This window comes from Choloepus didactylus, chromosome X (assembly GCF_015220235.1).
Source record: "Choloepus didactylus isolate mChoDid1 chromosome X, mChoDid1.pri, whole genome shotgun sequence".
NCBI lineage: Eukaryota > Metazoa > Chordata > Mammalia > Pilosa > Megalonychidae > Choloepus > Choloepus didactylus.
In genome coordinates, this window is record NC_051334.1 from 97,521,480 (window position 1) to 97,546,651 (window position 25,172).

At 39.0% G+C, this 25,172-nt stretch overlaps 1 pseudogene; it reads right to left on the reverse strand.

The window, feature by feature from the left end:
• The window catches only part of LOC119522268, a 234,257-nt pseudogene that overhangs the window by 120,548 nt on the left and 88,537 nt on the right, over positions 1-25,172 (reverse strand).

Below are 25,172 nucleotides of genomic sequence, written 5' to 3' on the forward strand. Positions count from 1 at the left end.
GGCACACAGAGTTTAAGCATCTTGCTCAAGTTCACACACTAGTAAGTGGTGAGACCAGGATACAAATCCATGTCTGTCTGACTTTAGTGCCTGTATTCCTTAATGTAATATCCTTGTACACAAGAGCAAGATCCATGTCTTATTCATCTTTTTATCCCCATCAGAACCACCATGGATATTGGCAGAAGTTAAATATCTAAAACTTTATCACTATCATTTTGCAAATGGGACATATTAAATGAGAGATTCAGCAATTTTCCCAAAATTACAAAGGGTATTAAGAATAAGTTACCTCATTGGGTGATGTCATCAACAAGTTGACATAAGACATCCCCTGAAGAAACCTCCCCAGTGATTCAGTAAATAACAGGACAAATCCCACTTCCTCGGGATTCTGAATGCTGGTATACACTGGAGAAGGACTTTGCAAATGCTGAATCAAAGAAAAAGGAAAATACCAGGGAGGAAACTTCCATCTTGGACTGGCCAGTCTACTCCCTCTCCCTCACTTGGTCCCTTGCAGCATGGTATTTGCTCAGAGTCAGTGGCCCAGATCCCACCCACCTCCCACCAGGGACAGCAGTGATAGAATCCCAAACATATCCAGGCATAGGGACCCAAGTACCCAAGGTGGAATACAAGCCACTGAGGAGAGCCACATACAAAAGGGCCCTCAGGAGGTTAACAAAAAAGAGAGAGAGAGAGACTGACTGACCATGATAAAACTGGCTGGAAAGTGCTGCACTCACTGAATGCAGTTTCTGCTGACTGGAACACCTAAACACAAAATGTGCTTTTCTGGAGTGACCCACCTTTCTGGATTGATCCCATCTAGCAACCCAGGGAGAGATACTTTAAAGGAGAAGAAATTGAAGGAAGAGAATCCTCACAAAAAGAGGAGAAAAGGGTGTGTGTGTGCCAGTTTGAATGTATTGTGTCCCCCAAACGCCATTATCTTTGATGTAGTCTTGTAGGGCAGATGTTTTGGTGCTGATTAGATTTGCTTGGAATGTGCCCCACCCAGCTGTGGGTGATGACTCTGATGAGATATTCCCATGGAGGCATGGCCCCACCCATTCAGGGTGGGCCTTGATCAGTGGAGCCATATAAATGAGCTGACTCAAAGAGAAGGAATTCAGTGCAGCTGTGAGTGACGTTTTGAAGAGGAGCAAGCTTGCTAGAGAGGAACGTCCTGGGAGAAAGCCATTTTGAAACCAGAACTTTGGAGCAGACACCAGCCATGTGCCTTCCCAGCTAACAGAGGTTTTCCGGACGCCATTGGCCATTCTCCAGTGAAGGTACCCGATTACTGATGTGTTACCTTGGACACTTTATGGCCTTAAGACTGTAACTGTGTAGCCAAATAAACCCCCTTTTCATAAAAGCCAATCCATCTCTGGTGTTTTGCATTCTGCAGCATTAGCAAACTAGAACAGTGTGTGTGCATATAACTGAACTGATGTAAGACAGGAGGGTCACAGAACTAAGAAGAGAAAGAAAAATGGGTCATTCAGTGTGAGAGACAATTAAAAAAAAACATAGGACCTGGAGAAAAAATTCTGCACAAAAACAAACAGAACAGATCAGCATACCTGAAAAGGAAAGGAAATTTTCTCCTGGAGGTGAAACAATTGTGGAAAAACCCAACTTTAAAAATTGTACCACATATCTAGGGCAAGAATCAGATGCAGAAGAGCTGAGAAAACTGACAAGTTAAATGAGCTATTCTCAAGGAGCAGGCAAGAGGGAAACTCTGTCTAGACAAGAGGGAGAAACTGAACTTCATAGTTAATTCACCAAGATAATCAGATGACTAGACATCAGCAAAAAATTACAATCAATACAAAGAAACAGGAAGATACAACTCAATCAAGGGAACAAATTAAAACTTCAGAGGAGACACAGAATTTGGAACAACTAATTGAAGAATTTCAAACAAATCTCCTAAATCAATTCAAGGAAATGAGTGAAAAAAACACATAAAGGCATAAAAGATAAGAAGACAGAGTGTGAGCACAAAAAGAATTTGAAAGCATAAAAAAAAGTGACAGAGAACTTACAGAGAAGATGGAGGAGTAGGGAGCTGCAGTACTCCAAAAACAGCTAGTGGAAAGGCAGAAACTGACTGAAAAACTGTTCTGGAGCTCTGCAGGCCAGGGGATCATAGTACAGCATCTAGAGAAGAGCAGAAAGAAGAGGCTGAGACACTGCAGTAAAGAACAGTGGGTAAATGCTCAGCAGCAACTGCCAGCACCCAACCCCACCTCAGGTTCAGTTCCTTCCTGGCAGCAGCAGGTAGAGAGGGACATGGAAGACCTCTTCCCCAAGTACAGTGGTGTGTGTTGGGGGTGGGGCATGGCTGAGTACTGATCACAGCTTTTGATTTCCAAACTGGGATCAATGGCTCCAGACTGGGAACCATGGTTTCAGCCTGGCCTGGACAGGAACCACCACCAGGACCACAAAATCAGTGAAACTGGTGGAAGTTCAAGGACACAGGACCCCTGAGGGATGCAGGGAAGAGTTTGCTGAAGAGCACTATGTGCTGGGCAAGCCAGGCACATGCAGCTTTGGGAGCCATCAAAAAGTATTTTTAGCAGCTTTCCTTACCCTTTTACAAGGGTTATTTGGAACTGGTCTGTGATCCCTCAAGAGTCCCTGGACATGCTTTGTCAAGAAAATACTGACTTGGTGAAGTCCTCCAGGGGTGACCCTATTCCTGGAATTCACCCTCCAGGCCAAAGCAAAGAGAGGCAATGAAAAGAGAGTTAAAAAGCAAACAAACATAGAGACAAAACAAAAACATACAGAACAGATAAAGATTCCCAGGAAGGAACAGAGGAAATGAAGTCATACCCTGGGGGTGAAAGAATAACACAAATAGTGAAATCTAAAAATTGGACTGCATACTCAGGGCAAGAATCAGATGAAAAAGAGCTGAAACAATCTGATTAGTTAAACAGATTAATGGCTATTCTAAAAATTTAGAATAAGGTGAACTGAGTGTCAAAAAGAGCCTTACTCAACATGGAATATGACTCCCAGGGAGGAATGTAGACCCAGCATCATGGGATGGAGAATATCTTCTTGACCAAAAGGGGGAAATGAAAGGAAATGAAATAAGCTTCAGTGGCAGAGAGATTCCAAAAGGAGCCGAGAGGTCACTCTGGTGGGCACTCTTATGCACAATATAGACAACCCTTTTTAGGTTCTAATGAATTGGGGTAGCTGGTGGTAGATACCTGAAACTATTAAACTACAACCCAGAACCCATGAATCTTGAAGATGATTGTATAAAAATGTAGCTTATGAGGGGTGACAATGGGATTGGGAAAGCCATAAGGACCACACTCTCCTTTGTCTAGTTTATGGATGGATGAGTAGAAAAATGGGGGAAGGAAACAAACAGACAAAGGCACCCAGTGTTCTTTTTTACTTTAATTGCTCTTTTTCACTTTAATTATTATTCTTGTTATTTTTGTGTGTGTGGTAATGAAGGTGTCAGGGATTGATTTTGGTGATGAATGTACAACTTTGTAATGGTACCGTGAACAATCAAATGTACGATTTGTTTTGTATGACTGTGTGGTATGTGAATATATCTCAATAAAATGAATAAAAAAAAGAGCCTTACTACAAAGCCACTCATCAATAACACCATAGGCAAGAGAGAGAAACTGACATTCAGGGTAAACTCATCAAGATAATCAGATGCCTAAATATCAGCAAAAAATTACAAGCCATAATAAGAAACAAGATTATTTGCCCCACTCAAAGGAACAAATTAAAACTTTGGAAGAGACACAGAAATTGGAACACCTAATCAAAGATGTTCAAACAAATCACCTAAATCAACTGAAGGAGATTAAATAAAATATGGCTAAAGAGATAAATGATACCTAAGGATAAAGGATATTAAGAAGACACTGAGTGATCATAAAGAAGAATTTGAAAGTATGAAAAGAAATATACCAGAACTTATGGAAATGAAAGGCACAATAGAAGAGATTAAAAATGCACTAGAAGCATAACAACAGTGGATATTAACAGGCACAAAAAAGGATCAGTGAATTGGAAGACAGGATGATTAAAATAAAGAACAGAAAGAGAAAAGAATGGAAAAATTGATAATCATCTCAAGGAATTGAATGACAGCATGAAAGCCACAAACATACATATCGTGGATGTTCCAGATGGATAAAAGAATGGAAAAGAGGCAGGAAGAATATTGAGGAAATAAAAGCTGAAAATTTCCCAACTCTTATGAAAAGCATAAATATACACATAAAAGAAGCACACCATACTCCAAACAGAATAAATCCTAACTGACCTACTGCAAGACACATGCTAATCACAATGTAAAATGCCAAAGATAAAGAGAGAATTCTGAAAACAGCAAGAGAATGGTGATATGTCATATATAAGATTAAGTGCAGATTTCACATCAGAAACCATAGAGGAGAGAGGGCAGTGGTTATGATATATTTAAGGTATTGAAAGAGAAAAACTGCCAGCCAAGAATTCTCCATCTGTCAAAACTGTCCTTCAAACATGAGGGAGAGTATGAAATATTCAGAGATAAGCAAAAACTGAGACTGAGAGAGTTCATCAACAAGAGACTACCCTACAAGAAATATTAAAGGGAATTCTGCAGGGTAAAGGAAAAAAAAATAGGGGAGAGTGTCTTGGAGGAAAGTGTAGAAACAAAAAGTATCAGTAAAGTAAGTAAAAGGGTAAAAAGAGAGACAAAGATAAGATATGACATATAAAAACAAAACAAATTGGTAGCATGAATTTAAAAAAGCATGACCCAATTATATGTTGTGTACAAGAGACCCAATTGAGGCTAAAAGACACAAATAAGTTGAAATTGAAAGGTTGGAAAAAGATATTCCAGGCAAATGGTAACCAAAAAAGAGCAGGGGTAGCTATAGTAATATTGGACAAAATAGACTTTAAGTCAAAAACTGTTATAAGGGACAAATAAGGACACAATACATTATTAAAAGAGGCAATCCACCAAGAAGAAATAAAATAATAAAAAAGTATGCACCTAATCAGGTTGCCTCAAAATATATGAAACAAACATAGGCACAATTGAAGGGAGAAACAGACACCTCTACAGTGACAGTTGGAGACTACAATACATGACTCACATCAAAAGATAGAAAATTTAGACAGAAAAAAAAGGAAACAGAGAAGTTAAATACTAGTGTCATAAAGACTATCAGTCCTTCATGAACCTCCACAGAGCTCTTCATGAACTAAATATGAATATCCTGGGCCTTTAGAGATAGACTTTCCATTGTAGATTATCATTTTTCATTTATGCAGTACCTTTCTGTTAAAGTGCTAGGGGTAATTCACAAGACTTTAAACCATGTATCATTTTTTATTTTACACTACAGAAATACCTTTCTGAAGCAAATTCACTGCCTAAATATTATTCATTTCTGGAGTTGTGAGTTTTTCTTCAGCATATCTCAAAATACTAGTTTTTATGCTATACACTAGTTATATAAGAAATTAATACACATTTAATGCCACTAGACTACAAAACTATTGGAAAATGAAAGAAACAGCTTAAAATTTATCCTGTTTAAGCTTCCAGTCAAAGATATTAAAGTATTTCATGACCTAAAGAATACTATTTCTTTACATACCCCTAAAAACAGTCATCCCTGAGATATAGGTTAGAAGATTCTTAAGAACATGTAACTGTTAGGTTTAGGTCCTGGGCCCTCATCCCACCCCTGCCCTTAGGAATTTTGCCACAGATCCCCCACCCCTCACCCCACCCTAGGAACCCTGCAGGTCTGCAATAAGCCACTGCCCTGTCCTAGGAACTCTTTGGGCCTGAAATAAGCCAACCCCCAACCCTTAGGAATCATGAACATTATAATTTTAAACTTTACCACTTTCAAGCCCCTGCTTTCAAACAAGCCAATGGAAACTTGCCAATTACCCCCTTTCCCAAAAGTAGCCACTGGGAAACAGCTATACATAGACTTGCCAGCCTCCCCTTCCCTGGACAAAGAATTTCCCACCAACCATCCTTTACAAGCCCTACTGTCCCTTGGCTTGGGGCTGTTGCCATTTTCTTAGGCTTCAGCCCACCTGTGCATGGCCAGACAATAAAATGCCTTTTGATCAAGTTTTCATCTCTTCTCTTCTTGATTGTAAAACCTAACATAGATTGGCACTGAAACCCGGGATTGAGAAAAGAGATGAAATCTCCAACAGATGGGTTGGAACCCATTTGCCTGACTCCAACATCCACCACTGGCAAATAACCTCAGGGAAAGGAGAAAGCACATTCTCTCTCTCTCTGGCACTCTCTTCCTATGTTGTCTGGGACAGCACTCATGGGATTCCTAGTACTAGGTGAGAGCTGCCTCTGTTGGTGTCTTGGACACTAAGGGTGAGTAGGACAGAGGGATGCCACTATGCACTCCTCCATCACTGCACTGAAGTTGGGAATTATCAAGAGGGGTCACCTTCTCAATTGTTCCTAAGCTTTGGAGCTGGGATTTCTCCTTACCCTGTACACCTTCATTTTAATCATGGGCCACATGGCCACAATGCAAATTAGATAATATATCAACCTGGCCAAAAAAAGGAATGCTTGATCCCCAAATTCTTTTAACCTTGACAATTATTGTCAGTATCTCAGCAAATGGAGTGAAGTCCCATATGTCCAGGACTTTTTCAAACTGTGCAGACACCCCTCCTCTGTTGCTCTTGCTCTCTCTCTCTCTCTTCAGTCTCTCTCTCTCTCTCTCTCTTGCACACACACACACACAAACCTGTTCCAATCATCAAATCCTTCTCCTCCTCCTCCTCCCAACTCTTTATTCAATCCTTCCATAACTTTTTTCCTCAATTTTCCTTGAGCTCCTCAATTGGCTTCATCCCCAAGCCTTCACTGTGCTTGGCACCCACCCAGCCCTGGGGGCTCCACACCAGGGTGGCTGCTGTGCCCCACCCCCACCAGGGCTGTAGCTGCAGCTGCTGAAATTCCTCCCCTCTTCCTCTTTATGCAGCCCCTCCTGGCTGAAATGAAACTGCTGTTAAATCATGGCCACTAAAAAACCCAACCCCATCTCCAAATTTCACCTCAAAGTCTCAACCCTCCTTTCCTTCCCTGCAAAGGACCCACTCCTCTGATCCTCAGCCTATCCTCTCCTTGAGAGAAGTGTCTGAACTGGAGGGGCCCATCTGCATCCATGTTCCTTTCTCTCTTTCTGACCTTTCCCAAATTAAATAGCACCTAAATTCATACTCTGAAAACTCTACCACTTTTCTCTCCTGTCTCAGAAATGCTCTCCTGTGTCATGCTAATCTCTAGCCTAATAAGCCTGAGGCTACCTTACTCCTAAATATGCACCTGTCAATTACTAGCAAAAACCTTAAAAATAAAACCTTGAGCCTTACAAAGAGTGAAGACATTGAGTTTGACTATTCTCAGGCCCCTCCCAGCCAGAGAACATCAAACTCTGAAAGCCAATCCAATCTATGACCCCAGCTCCCCAGTCTCCTGGGGCTCACCATGGACAACTGAAAATGCCCAGGTACAGAAAAGGCTCCAGTCACCACCATCATCCTGGTGGAACCATGGGTAATGCCCTCTCAATTGAAGGTAAAAATGTTTCATTCCTTTTAAACACAAAAGTCACTTCCTCTGCTATGCCTAAATTTTCCAGGCCACTGACCTGCTTCTCAGTCTCTATTACGGGAATAGATGGAAACCCCTCCACTACCTTAAGCCCTCCATAGTATACATTTTCCTCATTCTTTCTTAATAATCCCAAAATGTCTCACTCCTATCTTGGGAATTCTTATTAAAATTATGTAATTCTGTTCCAATAATGCATTAACTAAAGTATTTTAAATATTTAGCATTATTCTAACAACTTTAATTTTAATGGTAATAGTATGATCTAAAATACTTGCATAAGAAAAGTTTCCAAAATTGTTTTAATAACTTAAATGTAAAGCATATGAGAGATGTTTTTATTGAAAGGAAAAGGAAAGTAGTTTATTTAAAAAAAAGTCTGCTTAATAATAAAACCTCACAGCTTAAGAAGTAGTTTTGCAAAACAGAATGTCATTTAAATATTCTGACTGCCACACAAGGCAGTACTTGTGCTTTGTGTGTATGTGCCTTATAATTCACAAAATGAAACTCATGCTCTTAATCATATGGAAAATCACAAAGTATTAATCATTTATCTGATAATCTTTTTTAAATAGTAACATTAACTTGGCTATAGTGTCACTTATTAATACAATTGCTGCCCATATGTACTAGTTACTTGTACTCTGCTGTTTATCATACTATTGCTATAAATTATAAATGCAAAATCTGTCCTATAGCCAATGCAAACTGTTGTGCAGGAGTAAATTGTAGCAGTCCCTGGCCTGAGCAAAACAGGCCTGTGGACCTTATGCACAGCAGTCTGCATGACCTAGGCAGCTAATGCTTACCTATCATTTTTTGTAAGCCAGTAAATAGATAATAGTAAATTAACATTAAAATGTAACTTTAAAACTTGAAATGGGAAGTAAGCAGGAACTGAAAATCTCTTGATCTCACAAAAGAGCAAGTTGCAAATGTACCCCAGACCTCCTGCCATCAAATGTTAATCTAGAGGCGGGGCAAGATGGCGGACTGGTGAGCTGTATGTTTTAGTTACTCCTCCAGGAAAGTAGGTAGAAAGCCAGGAACTGCGTGGACTGGACACCACAGAGCAATCTGACTTTGGGCATACTTCATACAAGACTCATGAAAACGTGGAACTGCTGAGATCAGCGAAATCTGTAAGTTTATGTGGCCAGGGGACCCGCGCCCCTCCCTGCCAGGCTCAGTCCTGTGGGAGGAGGGGCTGTCAGCTCCGGGAAGGAGAAGGGAGAACTGCAGTGGCAGCCCTTATCAGAAACTCATTCTACTGATACAAACTCTAACCATAGATAGACTGAGACCAGACACCAGAGAATCTGAGAGCAGCCAGCCCAGCAGAGAGGAGACAGGCATAGAAAAAAAAACAACACGAAAAACTCCAAAATAAAAGCGGAGGATTTTTGGAGTTCTGGTGAACATAGAAAGGGGAAGGGCAGAGCTCAGGCCCTGAGGCTCATATGCAAATCCCGAAGAAAAGCTGATCTCTCTGCCCTGTGGACCTTTCCTTAATGGCCCTGGTTGCTTTGTCTCTTAGCATTTCAATAACCCATTAGATCTCTGAGGAGGGCCTTTTTTTTTTTAATCCTTTTTTCTTTTTCTAAAACAATTACTCTAAGAAGCCCAATACAGAGAGCTTCAAAGACTTGCAATTTGGGCAGGTCAAGTCAAGAGCAGAACTAAGAGAGCTCTGAGACAAAAGGCAATAATCCAGTGGCTGAGAAAATTCACTAAACACCACAACTTCCCAAGAAAAGGGGGGTGTCTGCTCACAGCCATCATCCTGGTGGACAGGAAACACTCCTGCCCATCGCCAGCCACATAGCCCAGAGCTGCCCCAGACAACCCAGTGTGACGGAAGTGCTTCAAATAACAGGCACACACCACAAAACTGGGCGTGGACATTAGCCTTCCCTGCAACCTCAGCTGTTTGTCCCAGAGTTCGGAAGGTGGAGCAGTGTGAATTAACAAAGCCCCATTCAGCCATCATTTCAGCAGACTGGGAGCCTCCCTACACAGCCCAGCAGCCCAGAACTGCCCTGGGGGGATGGCACTCACTTGTGACATAGCACAGTCATCCCTCAACAGAGGACCCGGGGTGCACAGCCTGGAAGAGGGGCCCACTTGCAAGTCTCAGGAGCCATACGCCAATACCAAGGACTTGTGGGTCAGTGGCAGAGACAAACTGTGGCAGGACTGAACTGAAGGAATAGACTATTACAGCAGCTTTAAAACACTAGGATCACCAGGGAGATTTGATTGTTAGGGCCACCCCCCCTCCCTGACTGCCCAGAAACACGCCCCATATACAGGGCAGGCAACACCAACTACACATGCAAGCTTGGTACACCAATTGGACCCCACAAGACTCACTCCCCCACTCACCAAAAAGGCCAAGCAGGGGAGAACTGGCTTGTGGAGAACAGGTGGCTCGTGGACGCCATCTGCTGGTTAGTTAGAGAAAGTGTACTCCACGAAGCTGTAGATCTGATAAATTAGAGATAAGGACTTCAATTGGTCTGCAAATCCTAAAAGAACCCTATCAAGTTCAGCAAATGCCACGAGGCCAAAAACAACAGAAAATTATAAAGCATATGAAAAAACCAGACGATATGGATAACCCAAGCCCAAGCACCCAAATCAAAAGACCAGAAGAGACACAGCACCTAGAGAAGCTACTCAAAGAACTAAACATGAACAATGAGACCATAGTATGGGATACAAAGTAAATCAAGAAGACCCAAGAAGAGCATAAAGAAGACATTGCAAGACTAAATTAAAAAATGGATGATCTTATGGAAATTAAAGAAACTGTTGACCAAATTAAAAAGATTCTGGACACTCATAGTACAAGACTAGAGGAAGTTGAACAACGAATCGGTGACCTGGAAGATGACAGAATGGAAAATGAAAGCATAAAAGAAAGAATGGGGAAAAAAATTGAAAAAATCGAAATGGACCTTAGGGATATGATAGATAATATGAAACGTCCGAATATAAGACTCATTGGTGTCCCAGAAGGGGAAGAAAAGGGTAAAGGTCTAGGAAGAGTATTCAAAGAAATTGTTGGGGAAAACTTCCCAAATCTTCTAAACAACATAAATACACAAATCATAAATGCTCAGCGAACTCCAAATAGAATAAATCCAAATAAACCCACTCCGAGACATATACTGATCACACTGTCAAACACAGAAGAGAAGGAGCAAGTTCTGAAAGCAGCAAGAGAAAAGCAATTCACCACATACAAAGGAAACAGCATAAGACTAAGTAGTGACTACTCAGCAGCCACCATGGACGCAAGAAGGCAGTGGCACGATATATTTAAAATTCTGAGTGAGAAAAATTTCCAGCCAAGAATACTTTATCCAGCAAAGCTCTCCTTCAAATTTGAGGGAGAGCTTAAATTTTTCACAGACAAACAAATGCTGAGAGAATTTGCTAACAAGAGACCTGCCCTACTGGAGATACTAAACGGAGCCCTACAGACACAGAAACAAAGAAAGGACAGAGAGACTTGGAGAAAGGTTCAGTACTAAAGAGATTCGGTATGGGTACAATAAAGGATATTAATAGAAAGAGGGGAAAAATATGACAAACATAAACCAAAGGATAAGATGGCTGATTCAAGAAATGCCTTCATGGTTATAACGTTGAATGTAAATGGATTAAACTCCCCAATTAAAAGATATAGATTCGCAGAATGGATCAAAAAAAATGAACCATCAATATGTTGCATACAAGAGACTCATCTTAGACACAGGGACACAAAGAAACTGAAAGTGAAAGGATGGAAAAAAATATTTCACACAAGCTACAGCCAAAAGAAAGCAGGTGTAGCAATATTAATCTCAGATAAAATAGACTTCAAATGCAGGGATGTTTTGAGAGACACAGAAAGCCACTACGTACTAATAAAAGGGGCAATTCAGCAAGAAGAAATAACAATCGTAAATGTCTATGCACCCAACCAAGGTGCCACAAAATACATGAGAGAAACACTGGCAAAACTAAAGGAAGCAATTGATGTTTCCACAATAATTGTGGGAGACTTCAACACATCACTCTCTCCTATAGATAGATCAACCAGACAGAAGACCAATAAGGAAATTGAAAACCTAAACAATCTGATAAATGAATTTGATTTAACAGATATATACAGGACATTACATTCCAAATCACCAGGATACACATACTTTTCTAGTGATCACGGAATTTTCTCCAGAATACATCACATGCTGGGACATAAAACAAGCCTCAATAAATTTAAAAAGAATGAAATTATACAAAGCACATTCTCTGACCACAATGGAATACAATTAGAAGTCAATAACCATCAGAGACTTAGAAAATTCACAAATACCTGGAGGTTAAACAACACACTCCTAAACAATCAGTGGGTTAAAGAAGAAATAGCAAGAGAAATTGCTAAATATATAGAGACGAATGAAAATGAGAACACAACATACCAAAACGTATGGGATGCAGCAAAAGCAGCGCTAAGGGGGAAATTTATAGCACTAAACGCATATATTAAAAAGGAAGAAAGAGCCAAAATCAAAGAACTAATGGATCAACTGAAGAAGCTAGAAAATGAACAGCAAACCAATCCTAAACCAAGTAGAAGAAAAGAAATAACAAGGATTAAAGCAGAAATAAATGACATAGAGAACAAAAAAACAATAGAGAGGATAAATAACACCAAAAGATGGTTCTTTGAGAAGATCAAGAAGATTGACAAGCTCCTAGCTAGACTGACAAAATCAAAAAGAGAGAAGACCCATATAAACAAAATAATGAATGAAAAAGGTGACATAACTGCAGATCCTGAAGAAATTAAAAAAATTATAAGAGGATATTATGAACAACTGTATGGCAACAAACTGGATAATGTAGAAGAACTGGACAATTTCCTGGAAACATATGAACAACCTAGACTGACCAGAGAAGAAATAGAAGACCTCAACCAACCCATCACAAGCAAAGAGATCCAATCAGTCATCAAAAATCTTCCCACAAATAAATGCCCAGGGCCAGATGGCTTCACAGGGGAATTCTACCAAACTTTCCAGAAAGAACTGACACCAATCTTACTCAAACTCTTTCAAAACATTGAAGAAAATGGAACACTACCTAACTCATTTCATGAAGCTAACATCAATCTCATACCAAAACCAGGCAAAGATGCTACAAAAAAGGAAAACTACCGGCCAATCTCCCTAATGAATATAGATGCAAAAATCCTCAACGAAATACTTGCAAAGCGAATCCAAAGACACATTAAAAAAATCATACACCATGACCAAGTGGGGTTCATTCCAGGCATGCAAGGATGGTTCAACATAAGAAAATCAATCAATGTATTACAACACATTAACAAGTCAAAAGGGAAAAATCAATTGATCATCTCAATAGATGCTGAAAAAGCATTTGACAAAATCCAACATCCGTTTTTGATAAAAACACTTCAAAAGGTAGGAATTGAAGGAAACTTCCTCAACATGATAAAGAGCATATATGAAAAACCCACAGCAAGCATAGTACTCAAGGGTGAGAGACTGAAAGCCTTCCCTCTAAGATCAGGAACAAGACAAGGATGCCCGCTGTCACCACTGTTATTCAACATTGTGCTGGAAGTGCTAGCCAGGGCAATCCGGCAAGACAAAGAAATAAAAGGCATCCAAATTGGAAAAGAAGAAGTAAAACTGTCATTGTTTGCAGATGATATGATCTTATATCTAGAAAACCCTGAGAAATCGATGATACAGCTACTAGAGCTAATAAACAAATTTAGCAAAATAGCGGGATACAAGATTAATGCACATAAGTCAGTAATGTTTCTATAAGCTAGAAATGAACAAACTGAAGAGACACTCAAGAAAAAGATACCATTTTCAATAGCAACTAAAAAAATCAAGTACCTAGGAATAAACTTAACCAAAGATGTAAAAGACCTATACAAAGAAAACTACATAACTCTACTAAAAGAAATAGAAGGGGACCTTAAAAGATGGAAAAATATTCCATGTTCATGGATAGGAAGGCTAAATGTCATTAAGATGTCAATTCTACCCAAACTCATCTACAGATTCAATGCAATCCCAATCAAAATTCCAACAAGCTACTTTGCAGACTTCGAAAAGCTAGTTATCAAATTTATTTGGAAAGGGAAGATGCCTTGAATTGCTAAAGACACTCTAAAAAAGAAAAACTAAGTGGGAGGACTTACACTCCCTGACTTTGAAGCTTATTTTAAAGCCACAGTTGCCAAAACAGCATGGTACTGGCACAAAGATAGACATATAGATCAATGAAATCGAAGTGAGAATTCAGAGATAGACCCTCAGATCTATGGCTGACTGATCTTTGATAAGGCCCCCAAAGTAACTGAACTGAATCATAATGGTCTTTTCAACAAATGGGGCTGGGAGAGTTGGATATCCATATCCAAAAGAATGAAAGAGGTCCCCTACCTCACTCCCTACACAAAAATTAACTCAAAACGGACCAAAGACCTCAATATAAAAGAAAGTACCATAAAACTCCTAGAAGATAATGTAGGAAAACATCTTCAAGACCTTGTATTAGGCGGCCACTTCCTAGACTTTACACCCAAAGCACAAGCAACAAAAGAGAAAATAGATAAATGGGAACTCCTCAAGCTTAGAAGTTTCTGCACCTCAAAGGAATTTCTCAAAAAGGTGAAGAGGCAGCCAACTCAATGGGAAAAAATTTTTGGAAACCATGTATCTGACAAAAGACTGATATCTTGCATATATAAAGAAATCCTACAACTCAATTACAATAGTACAGACAGCCTAATTATAAAATGGGCAAAAGATATGAAAAGACAGTTCTCTGAAGAGGAAATACAAATGGCCAAGAAACACATGAAAAAATGTTCAGCTTCACTAGCTATTAGAGAGATGCAAATTAAGACCACAATGAGATACCATCTAACACCGGTTAGAATGGCTGCCATTAAACAAACAGGAAACTACAAATGCTGGAGGGGATGTGGAGAAATTGGAACTCTTATTCATTGTTGGTGGGACTGTATAATGGTTCAGCCACTCTGGAAGTCAGTCTGGCAGTTCCTTAGAAAACTAGATATAGAGTTACCATTTGATCCAGCGATTGCACTTCTCGGTATATACCCGGAAGATCGGAAAGCAGTGACACGAACAGATATCTGCACGCCAATGTTCATAGCAGCATTATTCACAATTGCCAAGAGATGGAAACAACCCAAATGTCCTTCAACAGATGAGTGGATAAATAAAATGTGGTATATACACACGATGGAATACTACGCGGCAGTAAGAAGGAACGATCTCGTGAAACATATGACAACATGGATGAACCTTGAAGACATAATGCTGAGCGAAATAAGCCAGGCACAAAAAGAGAAATATTATATGCTACCACTAATGTGAACTTTGAAAAATGTAAAACAAATGGTTTATAATGTAGAATGTAGGGGAACTAGCAGTAGAGAGCAATTAAGGAAGGGGGAACAATAATCCAAGGAGAACAGATAAGCTATTTAATGTTCTGGGGATGCCCAGGAATGACTATGGTCTATTAAGTTCTGATGGATACAGTAGGAACAAGTTCACAGAAATGTTGCTATATTATGTAACTTTCTTGGGGTAAAGTAGGAACATGTTGGAAGTTAAGCAGTTATCTTAGGTTAGTTGTCTTTTTCTTACTCCCTTGTTATGGGCTCTTTGAAATGTTCTTTTATTGTATGTTTGTTTTCTTTTTAACTTTTTTTTTCATTCAGTTGATTTAAAAAAGAAGGGAAAGTTAAAAAAAAAAAAAGAAAAACAAGGAAAAAAAAGATGTAGTGCCCCCTTGAGGAGCCTGTGGAGAATGCAGGGGTATTGGCCTACCCCACCTCCATGGTTGCTAACATGACCACAGACATAGGGGACTGGTGGTTTGATGGGTTGAGCCCTCTACCATAAGTTTTACCCTTGGGAAGACGGTTGCTGCAAAGGAGAGGCTAGGCCTCCCTATGGTTGTGCCTAAGAGCCTCCTCCCGAATGCCTCTTTGTTGCTCAGATGCGGCCCTCTCTCTCTGGCTAAGCCAACTTGAAAGGTGAAATCACTGCCCTCCCCCCTACGTGGGATCAGACACCCAGGGGAGTGAATCTCCCTGGCAACGTGGAATATGACTCCCGGGGAGGAATGTAGACCTGGCATCGTGGGACGGAGAACATCTTCTTGACCAAAAGGAGGATGTGAAAGGAAATGAAATAAGCTTCAGTGGCAGAGAGATTCCAAAAGGAGCCGAGAGGTCAGTCTGGTGGGCACTCTTACGCACACTTTAGACAACCCTTTTTAGGTTCTAAAGAATTGGGGTAGCTGGTGGTGGATACCTGAAACTATCAAGCTACAACCCAGAACCCATGAATCTCGAAGACAGATGTATAAAAATGTAGCTTATGAGGGGTGACAATGGGATTGGGAAAGCCATAAGGACCACACTCCACTTTGTCTAGTTTATGGATGGATGAGTAGAAAAATAGGGGAAGGAAACAAACAGACAAAGGTACCCAGTGTTCTTTTTTACTTCAATTGCTCTTTTTCACTCTAATTATTATTCTTGTTATTTTTGTGTGTGTGCTAATGAAGGTGTCAGGGATTGATTTAGGTGATGAATGTACAACTATGTAATGGTACTGTAAACAATCGAAAGTATGATTTGTTTTGTATGACTGCGTGGTATGTGAATGTATCTCAATAAAATGAAGATAAAAAAAAAAGGAATAAAAAATGTTAATCTCATTCACCTACTTCCTGGCGCCCACATGTTATCACTCTTGAGGTTATCTACAAATCCCCATCCTACAATTCTCCTCTCCTTCCTGCATAACCCCCATGTCACAGAACAGGGTTTTGTGCTCTCCCACCCTTAGGAATGTCTTTGTCTTAAACCCTTATAACTTGCTCAGATGCTTCTTTAAGCACACAGCCAACTCCCTTGCAAATGCTGCACCTGCCCAGTGAGAAATCACCATCATAATCTATCTCTGCATGACTCCTAACCATCTGTACCAAACATCACCACATTGCTCCAATGCCATACACCAGTTAGATCTTATTTTGCATAAAAAGGAAAAGGGAAATAGTCTAAAATAATGTATGCCCAACTTTTTTTTTTTTAATCATTTTATTGAGATATATTCACATACCATGCAGTCATACAAAACAAATCGTACTTTCGATTGTTTACAGTACCATTACATAGTTGTACATTCATCACCTAAATCAATCCCTGACACCTTCATTAGCACACACACAAAAATAACAAGAATAATAATTAGAGTGAAAAAGAGCAATTGAAATAAAAAAGAACACTGGGTACCTTTGTCTGTTTGTTTCCTTCCCCTATTTTTCTACTCATCCATCCATAAACTAGACAAAGTGGAGTGTGGTCCTTATGGCTTTCCCAATCCCATTGTCACCCCTCATAAGCTACATTTTTATACATCTGTCTTCGAGATTCATGGGTTCTGGGTTGTAGCTTGATAGTTTCAGGTATCCGCCACCAGCTACCCCAATTCTTTAGAACCTAAAAAGGGTTGTCTAAAGTGTGCGTAAGAGTGCCCACCAGAGTGACCTCTCGGCTCATTTTGGAATCTCTCTGCTACTGAAGCTTATTTCATTTCCTTTCACATCCCCCTTTTGGTCAAGAAGATGTTCTCCGTCCCACGATGCCGGGTCTACATTCCTCCCTGGGAGTCATATTCCACGTTGCCAGGGAGATTCACTCCCCTGGGTGTCTGATCCCACGTAGGGGGGAGGTATGCCCAACTTTTATAATCCTCTACCAGGACAGGACCATGAGAAAAGCTTGTAAAGTATACTATCTTGAAAGTAAAATGGAAGCTTGTAAGGTATATTATCTTAAAGGTAAAATGGAGGCTTGTAAAGTATTTTATCTTAAAGGTAAAAAAAGAAATAAATCATTTTACCTCAGGTAGTCAAACCTCCACAACTTAAAGCATTCAAAAGGCTCAGGAATAAAAATCCCCTAAACCTAGCCTCTGAGCCTACCAGACCTAGAGCAAATGGGAATAAGGGAACTAAAAGGATCCATGTCCCGTTTTCTATAACAGACCTAAGACAATATAGGAGACAGTTAGGGAAATTTTCTGAAAACCCTTCAATATTTATGGAGGAGTTCAAAAATCTAGTCTTAAATTATGAGTTTACTTGGGGAAACATGCAAATTATTCTTTCCTCCTGCTGCACTCCTGAGAATAAGCAGAAGATCTGAGCAGATACCCAAGTACATGCAGATAAACTGCAAGGGAAACAGCCTACATGGTATGGGACTGGGATTGAAGTCCCTAGCACAGATCCTGTCTAGAACTATCACAGGGGACAATAAAACCTGAAAGAAAAGAACCATATAATTACTTGTCTAATAGAAGGTAAAAACAAGTCATGTTAAAAACCTACCTTATAGGGCAGTCAGCCTCAGGACCTCAAACACCTATGAATGACCTTATAAATACTGCCTTTTCTGTCTTTAATAATTGGGACAGGACTGCAAAGGAAGAGAGAGCAAGATGGGAATGGATAAGGCAAGGCTCATAGCTTTAGCTGTAAATGGCAATTAGCCATCTCAAGGTCACTTGGGGGTAGAAGACACCAGAAACCTGTCATCAATGCAGAGAGGGCACTGGAAATGAGAGTGCCCCCAAGAATAAAAGGAGCCCTGAAAACAGAGAGCCTCCTGGCCCCTGTCCATGGTGTCAGAAGCCAGAACACTGGGCCTGAGAGTGCACTGAGCTCCCAAGGGGGAGCAAGCCCTCTCCAAAAGCCCTGTTTGCTACCCCTGATCAGGACTAAATGGGCCTGGGGCATAGGGCTCCTTGGATCTCACCAAAGAACATCAAGATCATTGAGCCCTGGGTGTCTCTTGACATGGTAGGTAAGACCATTAATTTTTTAAATTAATACTGGAGCCACCTATTCTGTCTTAACCTTGCACTCTAGCCCTCTCTCATCTAAAACCTGTCCCATAGTGGGAGTAGATAAAAGTCTCAAGCTCGAGCCTTTACCTCACTTATCCCTCACCAAATTGGGAAAAACCTATACTTTGCTCAGTTAATTAACTTTAAAAGAGAATACAGACATCATAAAATAAGCTAAAGAAAATGCAGCTAACAACACATTCTAGCTTAGCTCTCTCATCCTACTTCTCATCTCCTCTGCATTCATTCTGGGACCTTGTTTCATACAACTTCTAACCAGATTTATTTGTGAAACTGTTCCAGCTGTAACAAACCAGGCTACTCCTCCAGTGAAAACACCCTTACCAATCACTACCCCACAACTCTACACCCCCCACCAGCCTGAAGCAGATACAGAACAGACCTGAGTCCCTCAACATCCCTAGAAAAATAAAAGAAAATCCTGGAATATTAGATTTAGGTCCTGGGCCCTCACCCCACCCTAGGAACCCTGCAGATCTGCAATAAGCCACTGCCCCCACCCTTAGGAATCATGAAGGTTAAAATTTTAAACTTTCCTGCTTCCAAGCCCCTGCTTTCAAACCAGCCAATGGAAACTTGCCAATTACCCCCTTTCCCAAATGTAACCATTGAGAAACAGCCATACCTAGACTTGACAGCCTCCCCTTCCCTGGACAAAGAACTTCCTGCCAACCATCCTTTATAAGCCCTACTGTCCCTTGAATCAGGGCTGTCACCATTTTCTTAGACTTCAGCCCACCTCTGCACAACCAGACAATAAAACTCCTTTTGATGATCAAGTTTTCATCTCTTCTCATCTTGATTGAAAAACCTAACAGTAACAAAAAAGGAAAATGCATAGCAATTTAAATGGCACCAAAAATTTGATTCAGTTGACTCATTTGAGCTTCAATATAAACCCAAAAATTATAGAATACTATTTCACTTAGTGTAATCCAGACAGGATCTTAATAACTAAATAATAAAACATAAAAAAATTGTTTAAATTATAAAATACACAGATAAGTGTATTTAAAAAAACATACACAAAAAGCAGGTAAATTTTATTTCAATCCTAAACCAGACTGCAGGCTTGATTCTGTTGTAAGAGAGTTTATACTTGGGTAAGAGGGCAGCATAGATTATGACAACAATCTACCTAAAAGCTCATTAAAGTCTTTTCTCTTAGAGTGATATGCATTATCAGCAGAGATTAATCTGATAAGTCTTTAGGTGAGCTTCATTTATAAAAATGCAATAATGGAAGGATTTGCTGTCATCTGATGAAAATCAATTAGAGGAGGTAAGGACACAAAGAAAACTAACATCACTCATCACCAAATCCCAGCAGCTGCAATGATTTGTCTTCCAAGCTTGGATGATCAGAAGCTATAGTCATAATGCAGAGAAATCAATTCAGTTTTTATATTCTGAACTCTCTTTCCTTGTTCTGGAGGACATAAACACAAATTACTTTTAATCAAAGTTGATATGTTGTTAATATCAAGGAGGATCTTTGAAGAACCATTTTTTAAGTCAACTTTAGAATTTTTCACCTGTGCTTAGGATGTAAATATAGGGAGGTCACTTATATCATTCTTACTTTCTGGATTCTTTGTCCACTACAAGGCACTGTATTGAATGGTGAAGACAATAGATTTCACCAAACACAGCACTCATCCTAGATAGAGAAAAGGAAAGTGTGCATTAGGTTAATTGGTATGTTGAAAATTAAAGTTGAACATTATTTTAAGAATCTTACATATAATAATTGGTCTGACAGAAAAAAATATTTTGATAATTTATTATTTTCTTCATCATGGTATTTAGAGTCCCTAAGATGTAAGATTAGTAATTCTAGAGAAGCCTAGAATTGTAACCAAGCCAAGAGTGTCCTTAATCAAGCACAAGGCATGCCCTGCAAATCAGCTGGTGACTACTTAAGGCACAGTAGACTACAAATAGCTTCAAGAGGTGATTAGGAAATGCCCAACTGAAGTTACTGTAAAGTAGTTTGGTTTGAAAGATGAGTGATGAAGCCAAATGGCAAGCAGCAGAGAAGTTTTATTAAAGATATTGAGAGAAGCCACAGGGTGGCCCTGAGTCAGCAGGAGAAAACTGCTCAAGAACCATGCAGTCAGGTGATGGGATTCTCTTTTATATGGCCTTCTGTCCACCAGAAGATTACCCAGTGTTTTGGACATGTAAGATATGTGAATTTTGGCCAATAGGGAATTACAGCAACTTACCTTGTAACTTTTGGCAATACGTGTTTTGCAGATTCCAACAGGAGAGGTGAGAAAGAGAGGGAGCAACTGTGTGGCATGAAGTAGGGGAAAGGAAAGTGGGTGGTGATGGACTCTTAGCAAATGCAGTAAGTTGGTAGTTCCAAATGGGGAAAGGAAGGGAGGAGGCAGCAAAAGGAGAGGAGGAGACAGCAAAAGGTGGCCTGGTTTTACATTAGAGGGAAATGGGGGAAGGGCCCAGGACTCAAACCTAACCATTACCACAGAGAAGAATTAAGGATGAACCAAGAAGGGAACAGATTCTGGGAGCACCTGCAGATTTTGCTTTCCATGAAAGTAAGCAAAATCTCCAGAAGTCAAACTAAACTGGGAACTGAAAACCAGAGCAGAAAACATGAGTGAATGCTGCTGAAGCTCTAAGTAATTTGCTTAGCTCAGTAATCAAAGGGCTTGGGATTTAATGCACACATGAAGACAGGAAAGACCTTGGGATCCAAACAAGGTAGGAAGCAGAAGATTAAATATTCTCTCCTAACATCTGGCTCTTTAAAGGCTGTATCCTCAATGAAAGGGTGATTTAGGAAAAAAATCCATTTATTAAAAGAGAGTTTGTCTTACCCTGAGCCCTGGGTGGAGGTAGGTTACACCTCAGCATTTATAACCAGTGATCTGTCCACACACAGGTTGGGAATTTGAAACTGTGCTATTACATGATCTCAGAAACCTAACAATTAAAATATCACAAAAAGTTGTTCTAGATCAATGGTACTCCTGGGGACTTAGAAGCAATTGCAAAAGCTCTTTTGCGGGACATGACCTCAACCACATGAGATTGTCACAGATGTAATCTCCTGAAGATGAGTTTACAATCTATAATTATACAAGACATAAAAAAATAATCTTTCCTGAGAGTTAGCAGAGACAGCAAACATCAGGATGATTCACAAGAGTTTCATCCAGATTGAACTATCAGTTAGAGATCATAAAACTAGTATATTTAAAATGGATGAAAAAAAAGAATAATGAAAAGCCCAGAAGATGACTGTAATAGGCTGAATAATGGCCTCCCAAAGATGTCCATATCCTAATCCCTGAAATCTATGAATATGTTGTCTTACATGGCCAAAGGTACTTTGCATATATGATTAAATTAAGAATCTTGAGGTGGGGAGAATATACTTGTTTATCAAGTGGGCCAGATATAATCACAGGAGTCCTTATAAAAGGGAGGCAGGAAGATCAAAGTCAGAGAAAATGTCAAGGTGGAAGCAGAGGTCAACTGATGCCACTGCCAGAAGGGAACCACAAGCCAAGGAATGAGGGCAACTTCTAGAAGTGGGAAATGGCAACTGATTTTTCCCTTAGAGCCTCCAGTTGCAATCAAACCCTGCCAACCCATTTTCAGATTTCTGGTCTCCAGGAGTGTAAAATAATAAATTTGTGTTATTTTAAGTTACAGAATTTGTGGTGATTTGTTATGGTAGCAATGGAAACTAATACAAAGACCCACAGAAACTAATACAAAGTAATACAGAAATGATTATGACAGAAGTTGCATTACAAACCAGTGGGAAAGAATGGACCACTTAAAAATGGTTTATGGACAATAGGTTATCCATATGTGGAAAATAATATCCCTGTTTTTCAAAATATTCAAAATTAATTCCAAGTAGATGAAAGGCATAAATATAAAAAGGCAAAACTTTTAGAAGAAAATATAGGTGGATATATTTATGAACTCAAGGTAAAGAAATATTTCTTAAATAAATGCAAAAAACAAAAACCATAAAGGAAAATATTGGAAAAACAGTATATTTTAAAATTGTAAACATCTGGACAACAAAAGAAAGATAAAAGACAAGACACAGACTGGGAAAGATACATGCAAATATTATACAAACATTTTTTATCTTTTTATAAAAGACAAAATACTCAAAAGGAAAATGGGCAAAGTGTATATAAACAGGCAACTTATAAAAGAGGAGACCCAGATAGTCAATAAAGATTTGAAAAGGTGTCCAACCTCACTAAATGGAAACAATAAGAAAGCATTAACTAGATTAACATTACACACCATAAAACAAAGGGAATTCTCATTTAATGCAGACGGACATATAAAATATCAGTTGGAATAATGATTTCACAATACCTGGTAGAGTAGGTACAGCCAATTCTACTGCTAGTTATAAATCTTAGAAAAATCTCTCATATATGTATACAAGGAGATGTGTATAAAAATACTTGTTGCTGCAGTTTTTAGGCAGCATAGCATAGTAGGTAAGAGAAAGTATTCTGATTGCCAGGGTTCATATCCCAGCTGCCACTTACTAGCTGTGTGACCTTGAACAAGTTATTTATCTTCTGTACTCTAGTTTCCTCATCTGTACAATGAGAATAATAGCATTTTTCACTTAAAGGATTCTTTTGAGGATTAAGTGAGTTCATATTTGTAAAGAAGTTAAAATAGTGTCTGGCACATAGTATTATTATATAAATTTGTTAAATTAATAAGTAAAATAGGTACTATTTTATACACATCACACACAACCCACATGTTCATCAAAATTAGAATGGAGAAAGAAAATGTGGTATATTAGTACAATGGAATACTATAGACCAATTTAAATTAATGATATCAACATTGATAAATGTCCAAAACATAAAATTGAGTGATAATAGCAAGCTGTGGAAGAATACTTCTGGAGTAATATCATTTATAGAAAGTTTCTAAACTTTATATGCAAAAAAATACCATATACCATTTAAGGATATATATAGTAAAAGGACACAAATATTAAATGGAATTATAACCACTCAATTTAGGATAGTAGCTACCTCTGGGAAGGGAAGGAATAAAGAGAGGCTAGTAGCAAGTTATACAGAAGGTTTCAATTGTTTAATCTCTTTAAAAATATAATAGGAGTAAATATGAAGAAAAACATGAGTGAATGGCAGAGGTAAGTGAAATTTTGTAAGTATGGCATAATATTCCTATAATCTTTCTAGATTTAGTCATTTTAGTGGACATGACAAAGCTAGTTAGGGTAGATGAGGTTCAGTACTATTTCTTTCTGGTATAGAACAACACTAATACACAGAAATCAGCCTTATTTTCCATTGAAAATTTTAGAATAATGCAGTAAAGGGTGCATTAGAGCAAGCAAGCGAAATTTCATGTGCTTGAAAACCTGTTAGTCTACAAATTTTGCCTGGACAACAGCTAGAAGATATTATCCCTTCTTGAGAGCCTTGTTCACAAATCACATATCAAATTACAGAACAATATACAAAACTTTATATATACAAACTTTTATTATAGAACAATACTGGTATGCTTAGTATTATTTAGGCATCACACCCTTTCAGATTCTAAAAAGGGTTAAAAGAAAGAATCTCTGTTGGACTATTTAGCAACATTTCCCAAGTGGCATTCTGCCTCCTGTTGATAAGGGAATAAAGATTCAGAGAAAGTTGGTGTGATCAACATAATCAGCCAAATCTTCACTATCGATTTCCTGTTGCTACTGAAAGAGCACATGTGTACATGACAATATTAGTAGCCCACTAAACATAAGTTCAATTAGACATAGCTCTCAAAATGGATGAGCATGTTAAACTGTTGTCCACACAATTAGTGTTCTTACATTTGCCTGGGGATATATTTATGTGAGTGGTATCACCAGTGTTTCCAGGTTCCTCATAAGCAGGTTATAGATTATCTGCTACTAATGGTCCTACTGAATTTTTCCTTTGAGTATACTAATCCATCTTCACACATAGTTGCAACCATTCACATATGCACACACATGCACATAAACACACCCACACACAGCTTTAGTGATGGTTTAATCGTGTGGCACATCAATTGCCCCTTGTGGAAAAACCATTTTTAAATATTTTCCCACATTTCAAAAAAAGCAAATAGACCAAATTCAGAATGAGTTGGAAGTTGCATAAAGTTAAAGAATTATAAATCTTTGTACCACAGACCATTGCAGAATTACCAAAAGCATGGGAAATTCACTTAAATGCAATTTTCTATAAAGATCTCCTTTTATTATATCTTATCTCCTTTTAATACAATGCTTATGAAACATTGCTACATTAATACACCATATCATCAGTGTCCTCCTGTCTGAAAATTACTTTTTCTGAAGCTTTTTAGGCTACAGGGAGCCCCTGGAAAAGATATTTAAATATAAAATGCAATAGAGGCATCTGTAATTATTTATTTTAATAAGCCATGAAAAAAATACC